Source organism: Carassius auratus, chromosome 45 (assembly GCF_003368295.1).
Source record: "Carassius auratus strain Wakin chromosome 45, ASM336829v1, whole genome shotgun sequence".
Lineage (NCBI taxonomy): Eukaryota > Metazoa > Chordata > Actinopteri > Cypriniformes > Cyprinidae > Carassius > Carassius auratus.
The window spans coordinates 11,737,979-11,748,696 of record NC_039287.1 but is presented as its reverse complement, the minus strand read 5'-3'; the positions used below and the strand labels follow the sequence as shown (position 1 = coordinate 11,748,696).

The window sequence follows — 10,718 nt, the reverse complement described above, 5'->3', positions numbered from 1 at the left end:
TTCTTGCAAGGTGAGGGTGAGATAGAGCAGGCAAGTAGCATCCAGGTATGTTGATGCACACTAGTGAACAATAAGGGGAAGGTTTATTCTTTTAGGAGACTTAACATACACTTGAATAACAGTTTGATGTTAGCATGTTGATAAGATAACTAAACCAAATTGAATAAGCATAAAACATATATAGCACAATTAAACATTGGGTATAAAAATTTAGCAATAATTTTTTTAGTATTAAATGAAAATAAATGTGCTTATTTATAATAAGCAATTCTCTTTTCTCAATTGCCATTTTGAATGTATTTTTTAAATAAATGCTGATCTTTTGAAACAGCCCTGGACTGCTGTGTTTGCGTGGGAAAACGCAGCTGTGCTGACAATACTAGGTCAGCTGGACCTCTCTGAGCCCTGTCTTGGGTTGTTTTTGTATGTGTTCTCTGGTGTTTTCCTCATTTGATGCTTGGTGGAAAACTCTTTATAACATCAATAATCTCACTGAGCACCAATTCAGCCTCCTCATTCTGTTGAACAAGACTGTGAATCCACAAAAATTTCATTTTCCTGCAACTGTTTCATGACATTTGCAGTTTCCACCAAAGGTCTGTTCCTGCACATGACTAAGTGTGCAGTCAACAAGGTTAAGAAGAAGAAACAGAATCTCTTGTGAGCACGGCCAACAATTTGTGTCTAATGGAAACCACATGTATGAAATTTCAATTTAAGTGGTAATACATGAGAAAAGTAAAGCTTCATCTTTTCCTGCAAGTTCTGTGTAACTCTACCTCTTCACAGCTGCTCTTCAGGCAGGAGGGGAGGAGATATGAGGGATGTGATGAGGTCAATCCCCTAGTGCCTGATAATGAAACTGAAAAATAATGGAGAAAATATAGACACATGGCATGTGCTATATTTCCTGTACAGAATCTGGACTGTGGAGGGACATCTCAGTGACGATACATATTACAAATTAAGGTTAATCTGCACATAATTGGTTTAAAACTAGCATTTCAAATTCTTAAATGCCTGAAGTTTATTTAAGGGGGGGGGGGGGGTTATGGTGAAATGCTCGTTTTCACTCAATATCCTGTTAATCTTGAGTACCTATATAGTAGTACTGCATCCTTCATATCTCCAAAAAGTCTTTATTTTTATTATATTCATAAGAGAAAGATAGTCTGTACCGATTTTTCCCGGAAAAACACGACCGACTGGAGGCGTGACGTGTGGGCGGAGCTAAAGAATCACGAGCGCCAGTAGGCTTTTGCGTTGAGAGCATCTGGAAGTTGTGACATTACCGTGAGGGAAAAACCATCATCCAAAACAAACCATGGCTTACAGTCAGATTCAGCCGTTTATTTATGATCCAGAATCAGATCCAGAGGCTAAAACTGAACGAGAGCAGCAGCAACGACTCGCTCCGAGCGGGGCTCGAACCCGGGTCTCCGGCATGGGAAGCGGATGCACCCGCGCCGCGGCCTTGAATTGTTTAGCTAAACGGCCCTAAACCGTTTCCCATTCATTCTCAATGGTAGTGCTAAACCACTACGGATGTAATATACTGTCGGCCGCTAGCGCTCTCGTGGCGCTCTTCCGGTTTTGGGCACCGCGGGAAGTTTGAATTCGCAGAAGAAGGAGAAGAAGAAAACACACAACAGCGATCGCCTCCGTTGTTAAATTCAACGCATTCTCAAGCGTCTATCAAAGGTAAGATACTTTACATGATATCAGCTGACGTTTCGTTACCGTTAATGATGAAATCACGTTGGTAAACTTTGCTCGTTTCTAAACGGTTTACTATAGTTCAGCCTAGATAGATTTGTTTGCAAATTATGAATGAACATAGCCATGATTTACGTTTCTGTCTATTGTTTGTCATCGTTAACATGTCATCTGTTGATTACAAGTTGAATTATGAATGAAGTAAACATTATTTTCACTTTTGTGATGAGATTACATGTATTCCACTGTTCAAAAATGTTTTCTGACTATGGTTTTACTATAGTAACCATGATTTAGCCATGTTATTTAGTAGAATCAAAACAATAAATGTACTATTGTTGTTATTGCATTGGCATTATATTTACAGGACAGTCATGAGACTTTAAATGAATATCAGTCTGCCAAGAACAGCAAGATTACTATAGTTTTACAATGAAACTGCATACAGTCTTACAGGATTTAAAAACTTTTATTTGTGAATATCATACAGTCCCAATGCTTACACACACACACAGAGACACACACATATATATATATATATATAATATTATGTGTATCAATTTAAGTATTATTTATGTGTGTGAGTATGTTTGTTCGTGTCTGTAATATAGTTATAATTATTCCTTTTTTTAATATTGCTATATTGTTGTTGTTCTTTCAGAGAGCACTGCTTCTTCACTGATTGTGTCTTTGCTGTCATCTTTTCCTGGGACCTGAGCAGATCTTCAGTCAGAGACAGGTGAATATTTAACACATTAACAACAAACACACAAGAGTTCCTGCAGGTTTTAAAGTCTTAAAATGTCTTAATTTACCCTTACACAAATTAATGCCTTAAGAAAGTTTGAAAGGAATGAATCACTTCCTCTGAGTTTTGTCTTGTTTTCCAGTGCAGATATCTTTCAATCAATATGTAATTTATGATGCAAATGTAAAATGAAGTCTTGAAAAATGTAACTAATTAAATGAGTTTACTAAGGAGCCTCACACATGACATGCAGGAAAAAATATAAGGCTAAAACGTGTGTATGATTTACTAATTCATTCCCTCAATGTACTAAAACGTGCACACGATTACTATAGCGTTCCCTCGATTTACTATTGCCAGCAAATTAGTAAAGCATGCACACAATTTATTTATTTTTTTCTTGCATGTCATGTGTGGGGCTCCTTAGTTTACACTTAAAACAATAAAAAAATATTTGTCAATGATTTACTATAACTTTTCTTTGAATTTAGGTGACCTTTTTCCCCAAATGGCAGATATTACTTCTTGTTATAATCACACAATTCTTTCAAACAAGTCTTTGTATTTCATGTAATTTTGTATCTCCAGTAAATGTATCTTTATTTAATAATATTTATGCATGTTCACTGGAAAACAAGGCAAAAACACTGAGGAAGAACAGCCTGTTTTGCAGCATGATCTGAACGTACAGTAACATATGAAATGTTGTAGTGTCTGGGAGCAGAGGCTTTCAGTGCGTTTCTGTCAAATTAAATTATGAATATATGTTGGAAGTTGTGTTTTCAAACTCTGAAGTTAATACTACTATCCAGACATTTCCATTTACAGAACATATTTGTGTTTTTCCTCATTTGTTCCCTTTAAATTTGATTTGCTTGGTTTTAAAAAGGTCTTAACTTCACCTTCATAAACCTGAAGTAACTCTGTTTCCTTACACATTAAACTCAATATTCAGCTTGTTGTAGACCCCACTGGTTCTCTGTCTGTGTCCTTGCTGTCCTCATCTCATGGGTCTCATGTGGAGCCTCACTCTGAATGTTCATGATGCAGAAATTGATCACATGTTTCCCCTCTGTATAGGAGCTACATGTATGTCACCTCTGCATGTGCTGGCCGTACCTGACCTGTGAAGACTGCTGACAGGGTGTTTGTAATGGACAACGAACGCTGAGCCTATCGACAACGTGCTTAATAATCACCACAGGAAGACATCCTAACAGCACGCTCCATATGACCACAAAACTACACGTCACATTATGTCAAGCACCTGACCACACTGCTGAACACCAGTTCTTCATTAAACACGACTGCAGAGAAGTAAACACCAGGATGTCATTCCAAGACTTTATGGAAATGGAGCACTTTAGACTGAACTGAAGGACACAAAGAAACAGGACTGCAAAAACACGAAAGGCCTGGAGATGAACACGTTGTTCACTTGTGCAGATTTTGTGAAATGGAACTTAGCCAGGATCCAAACAGTCCTCACACACACACACACACACACACACACACACACACACACACACACACACACACACACACACACACACACACACACACACACACAGGCTATCCTGAAATAAGTTCAAAAAAGTTTTTGAAAAAAAGTAAAGCTAAAGTCTTCTTTATTTACCAACATCAGGGCATTGAGAAAGAGGTGACCTGGAAAGAGTCTAAAGAAAAATACGAGATATTAATTTGCAGCTTATTTAGCAATATTTAACTCATGTATATACTGTATATTTTAATTTTTCAGTGTGAGATTGTAATATCTATTTATATTGTCAGAATTCTTTTTTCTATTTAATTATTTTGGCTTGATCTTAAAAGGTGCTAAAAGCATTTAATAAACACAACTGAAAAATACAAATTGCTTCACGAGTGCTGTTTCCACTTCGTATGACTAATATTTTACAGTGTCTATGGTTTTGAAAACTCTTACTTGATCAGTTATCTTAAGTGTGACTTACATTATTCCATCAATCAATTTTCACTCAGTACTTGAATATTACTCAGTTAAATTAAATTTTCTTCAATTTACATTTGAAAAGTAATTTAATATAACCATTTGTGTTTTATATAATCATGTAATGTATACTAGCATTATTTTACTGTGTTTATTTTATATAATCCTTTGCTTTGTAATCCAAAAAGGAAAGACATGAATTTCAAAAACTTTGTAGCTGTAAGATGTTGTTAAATGTTAGATTTTTTTTATTTATTAAAAAGCATAAAGCGGAGATTAATAATAGTTTAGACCTGTGTGAGTGGGATTCGAACCCCGGTCCAAATGAATGCATGAAAAAATCTGATTGGCTGTGATGTAATTTCCGCTCTTTGGCCGGCTGCTGCAGTCTGATTGGCTGTCAGCGCATGACAACTATTCGCGGCTGGCCCCCGCGAGGAGGCAGAGATATTTTAAGCAGTTTTACTCACCGCCTGCAGTTCCAACACACGATCATTACCCTTTTTCGTTGGGATTGCATCATCCTTAAGAAATAAACGATACGCAAATCTGGCGTCAAACTGGGCCATGTTTGTAAAACAAGCATCGTCGAAATGCAGGGAACAAACAAAAACACTTGTACAACTCCGTTGATGCTCTGTAAAAATAAACTCCATCCATAAAAGTGTTTCCACCTTTGTGTCCCATATGCATCAGATGTTCAGCCAACGGTCCGTGGGCATGACGTCTGAGGCTGAGACTAGAGAGATATTTATGCGGTTACACTATAATTTGTCCATAGTAGGAAGCATTGGAGCAGCGGTTTATTTGATAAGCCAATACATCACCACCATCTGGTTCCAAATGAATAAATGTAACCATAAAAGAGCTTGTTTACTGTAATCTCCAGCTAAGCAATCTTCCAGTGAACTTATTGTGTGTTGTATAACAGTGCTAGAAACTCTCGTGAGAGCAGCTCTGGGGATTGGGGTTTGTTCAGGTTTCACAGAATAGAAGAAAATGGCAAGAAGCCTGGAGATAAATGCAAAAAAAGAAAAGAAAAAGAAGTATGACCTTAACCACATGTAATTCAAAAGAAACAGACATTCATATTGGGAACACAAATACGATGTAGATGGTTGTAGTTTATGGTTGAGATACCGTTACACGTGAACAGATTTTTGGCTTTTTTTATTGAGAACTTTTTTTGTGTTCAAATCTATTTTCACCATCTGTGTTAGTCTGGATCTGGATTCATGTATGTCCAGTTCTGGTTATTAAAAAAATATAAAATAGTTCATAAAATCCTAATATAAATGGATCAAGTAAACTAGAAATTGAACGTGGCTGCACACTACGAAATCAATGCAGTGGATGGAGTGGATGGAGTTTATTTTTACAGAGCATCAACGGAGTTGTACAAATGTTTTTGTTTGTTCCCTGCATTTCGAAGATGCTTGTTTTATGGAGTTTCCATGATCGTCCCTTAATGCTGTTTTTTGTTGGTAATCTGTGCAGGGTTGTCTTGCCCTGGCAACCAAAAACACACTTCTTTTGTGACTTTTCGCGATGCTGTCGCTCTGATCAGTGAAATGTCTGTGCTCAGCCTCGCTATACGGGAGCACGCGCTCTTCAGGCAGAAGTGCCTTAGGACCCATATAAGGAAATTCCGCTCCATCTAACGTCACACACACTGAAAAAAAATTTTCATTCAACCAATTAAAAAAATTTAGGGTAATGGTTCACATCTATATTTTATTACTTGTACCAATTAAAAATAAATAACTTGCTCTAAACAATATTTTCTCTGTCTATGAAAACTATTTAGTAAAACCTGATAGAAAGTATATTTTTCTTGTTGATGAAAGTAAATTAATTTAAATTCTATTTTTGATCTAAACAAAAAGATATAGATTTAATTAAAACAAACTTTCTCATTTAAGAAATATTAGAATAATTTAGTTTTCTCAATCAAATATATAAAGATTCAATTAAACAATTGTTTTAAATTTAAGAAATATGTATTAGAAATATTTAACTTTATCCAATCCAACAGATATAGATTTAATTTATCTTAATAGAATAGTTAATAGAAATTTAGTTTTATACAAATAAAAACATTAATTTAATAAAACATGATTCCCATTAAGAAACATCATTAATAGCATCTGATACAAATCTAATCCAAAAAGACATCAATAATTTTCAATACATCATTTTATTAACATTTTACATATCCGTAACTTGCTACTAAAGTGTCAGATTTTTAACATTCTTCTGAGTTTGACATTTTCAGATTTTTTAAAACATTTTTTAACATTTAGTAGCTGGCAAACATTGACATTTTCTTAAATCTGTGGAATTCGACAAGCATTTTTTTTTTTTTTCCCCATCAGAAATCTTTTTTTTTTTATGATGCAACAAATAATATCCACAGGCCAAAAAAAAAAAAAAAAGTTGGAAACAGAACGCAAGTATGGAGTTGTTGCGTACACCGTCATAATACAATGTAAACTTAAATAAATTGGCAGCATTTAGAACAGCTGATTGCCAAGGCTTGACAGATTATACTACTAAAAATACTGAACCAACTGCCGAACCATAGCCAGCTACTCAAACACAAAATGAATTGCAGGGTAAACATTTGCAGGGATGTGTGGGAACCCTGAATTAAGATCAGGTGGCTGGTCGTCGCTTTTTTTGTTTAATACGCATGCGCAGGCATGCTCAAAATTGTACATTCATCCAAACAAATATTTTTCCGTTGAGCACTTAATGAAAAATATTTATATTCAACAATGTTTTGAACGAAAAAAATATTATTTGAAAAATGAAACAAATAATTGTAAACTAAATTGAAAGACAAATTATTAATTAGATGAGGTACTGCTTGAAAACTTTTTTTCAGTGCAGAGCCATATTCTAAAAAAACTTTCAGAAACTTGTGACAAACCGGAAGGAGTATTTTGGGAACAAAAATACTCCTTCAAACGTACAACTTAATTTTTGAAACTTTGCCCATGTTTAGCATGGGAATCCAACTCTTTAACAGTGTAAAAAACTCAGTATGCATGAAATAGCATTTCACCCCCCCCTTTAAGGAGAGCGAAGAATCCTGAATAAATAACTGAATAAACATTTCTGCCTTTAAAGTGTAGTAAAATATAGACTTTTATGCTAAATGAATAACAGTGTAAGATTGGAGTCTATAAAATACTGTATATGACAGAATGTTCTTAAAGGGGTCATGTGAAGTTGCTAAAATGAACATTATTTTGTGTATTTGGTGTAATGCAATGTGTTTATGCGGTTTAAGGTTAAAAAACACATTTTCCACTGTACATTATTGTTGCTCCTCTATGCCCTGCCTTTCTGAAACGAGTCGCACACAGTGGTGTAGATATGTGGGGTGTGTTTAAAGTTGTTTCTTTGCAACTTTAAGTATCTTATATTCACAAAAAGCTTGTAACACTCCAAAGAGAAAGGAAAACTTTAAATCACATCATATGACCCCTTTAAATGTTAATTTAAAAGTAATCCCATGACCTTTTGTCTTTTCCACAAAAGTACATAGTATTATAGGATAGCACATATATAAGAGTGCTATTTCAATGCAATTATAAGTAATTGTTGCAAAACACTAACGTAATGATCCTAAGCGAGTATTTGTCATCATAACTCTACCTTATAAACGTCTTGCCACAAGATAATTGTGTTTCGGCACATTTGACTGTTGGTTTGTGGCCTCTGGCCTTGTACATAAACATTTGATCAGAACAGCTAGTTACTGCAGGCTTTTGATGGCTGCTTAATGCTCTGCGCTGAATATGAGGGCAGTATACTGGTTTTCTCTTTGGTTCACAAAGAGCGTATTTCAGCGGGAGCCAATAAACCTACACCACAGTCTATTACTCAACATTAGTCTAATAATAATGTTGTAATTCTCAGAATACTCCCTGATGACATCTGTCTTATGGCCGGGTGCTCTTTAGTCTGAACGAATCTAAACAGCTGCAGAGAATTTTATTTTTGAGAGAACCATCACATCTGGCCCACAAAGGTGGCAGAGAAGTGCTTCTGAAGTGGTATTTAGGTGTCTTTAATGCTGCTTGGAGGTGACATGAATGCATTTACATACTAAATGCAACTCTATGATGAGTCAGAGCAGCTTTAATTTAGTTGGCCTTTTTATGCAGCATTTTGTCTTTACACTTAAAGGGATACTCCACCCCAAAATGAAAATGTTGTTATTAATCACTTACACCCATGTTGTTCCGAACCCATAAAAGCTTTGTTCATTCTTGGAACACATTTTAAGATATTTTAGATGAAATCCAGAACCTTTCTGATTGCCTCATTGACTGGCAAGTAAATAACAGTGTCAAGGTCCATAAAAGGTACGAAAGTCATCATCAGAATAGACTGCCATCAGACCTGCATTCTGGGTTATAAGAAAAAAAAATTATTATTGACTTTATTCAACTTTTTTTCTTTGTCAACAGTCTCCTCGGTGTCTCTCCATATCACTGTATGCTGTGTATGCTCTTCTGTATCAGCCGTGCCACAAGGATGCGCTGTTTTCTTTCAATTCAAAGCTAAATACAGGTAAAAACAGCACTTAATATTCTCTTCGCGTCATATCTTTACGGTCGAACCATTGATGGCAGATGGCATTCTGATGATGTCTTTCATACTGACTTTGACAGTGTGACGTAGCCTACTTGGCAGTCTATGGGACAGTCTCAAGCCACCCGTTTTTCATCCAAAATATCTTAAATTGTGTTCCGAAGAAGAATGAAGCTTTTATGAATGACATGAGGTAAGTGATCAATAACAAGATTTACATTTTAGTTAATTTTAGCTTAACTTGGCTGTGTAAAGATAACTAAATGCTTAACTCCTACAAAGGAAGTTCAGTGTTTGTGTTTGGTACAACAGCTCTGTATAAAAGAGAGAAAGAGTTTTTACCCTAATAGGCCTAATTTCTTGTGTGTGCATGCCCTATGATTATAGTGACGATTGAGGGGACTGGTGTAATCCAGCACACATTGCATTTTAATGATTGTTTGCGGAGCTGATACTATGGGTTGGAGGGGTACAATATAATGCCAACATGTTACAATGTAGGCTTTGCTGTTCTTTTACATAGAAAATTGCTATTTAGGTCAAGAAGGTTGTGGGCAGGAGCCCATTTTCTTGGAAGAGAAAAGCATAAGCACAGCACAACAGAATGCCATCCTTTGGGATTTTGGGAAGCAGCACGACATAGCCATGTCTGGGAATGCTGTAAAAGTGCCATAATTGGGTCTCATACAGTAGATGGAAATTTTGTTACTTTGAAAATCTCTTGAAAGTCCTTTTGGAATATATATAATAAAAATTTGGGTCGTTTGGGTCAGTGTGTGTTTATGCTGTGCAGGAGGTTACTTGTGTTTGTTGTATTTCCAGCATTCCCCCTCATGACTCGCTGAGAAACTGACTTTATTATTTCTTAAAGTCCATGATGCAGATTTTCACGGAGTCCCCAGCAACGCCAGATCCTGCAACCCCACTCTTTCACAATCATCAGAGTTCTGACAGTTCTGACATGTCTGCAATAATCAACCACAGTATAAAGCCACCTTCCTGTCACCACCTCCGAGTCTGCTCTTCTTCTTACTTCTTGCATCAGCTTACCTGATTAGTTACCTGATTTTCTCTATGATCCCTTCATCTTCACTCATCTGCAAAGTATTCTGGATTCTGGATAAGCTAGAATTACTGAACTATTATGACTTACTCTTTCTCCTCTGAAACCTCTCTGTTGTGGATATTTACATGTATTGTCTCCTTCACCCTCCTCCTGTTTGCCCATGTTACTGGAGTCCTCTTTTCCAATATCGGTATGTATTTGGCACAGAAACTCTTATGTATTTGATTCTTCTGCCATTACATTACTTACACACATGCTTTAGTGAACACACACACTGCACCAGGGTGTGGACTGGCTGTGAGTGACATATTATTGTCTTTGATCTTAGGACTCTCATCACTTAATCAAGCCAAGAGCGAGCGAGAAAGAGAGATGGGAGGAGATGTGAAGAGAGAGAGACAGATCAGGTTAGATCACCCCCATATGTGCACCCTACTTTGCTTAAAACTGGTTGATCTTTCTGAACCTCTTTCAAGGATTGGATTTAAGTATATAAATATATTTACTATTAGAAATAAACAATTCTTTATGTTTCTAAAGCAGTGTGTATGTAAATTTTACGTTTTGCTTGCTTGCTGTTGATGCAGCCTTGTTTAGGATTCATACATCCAGAT

The 10,718-nt window shown here is 36.1% G+C and overlaps 1 long non-coding RNA gene across 1 annotated transcript; it reads left to right on the top strand.

Annotated features, from left to right (window-relative positions):
• The first annotated feature begins 1,462 nt into the window (after positions 1-1,462).
• LOC113063289 (uncharacterized) lies at positions 1,463-4,333 on the top strand. The gene is made up of 3 exons (XR_003278654.1): positions 1,463-1,701; positions 2,378-2,455; positions 3,545-4,333. It is a non-coding gene; the product is annotated as an uncharacterized LOC113063289 (long non-coding RNA).
• The last annotated feature ends 6,385 nt before the right edge of the window (positions 4,334-10,718 follow it).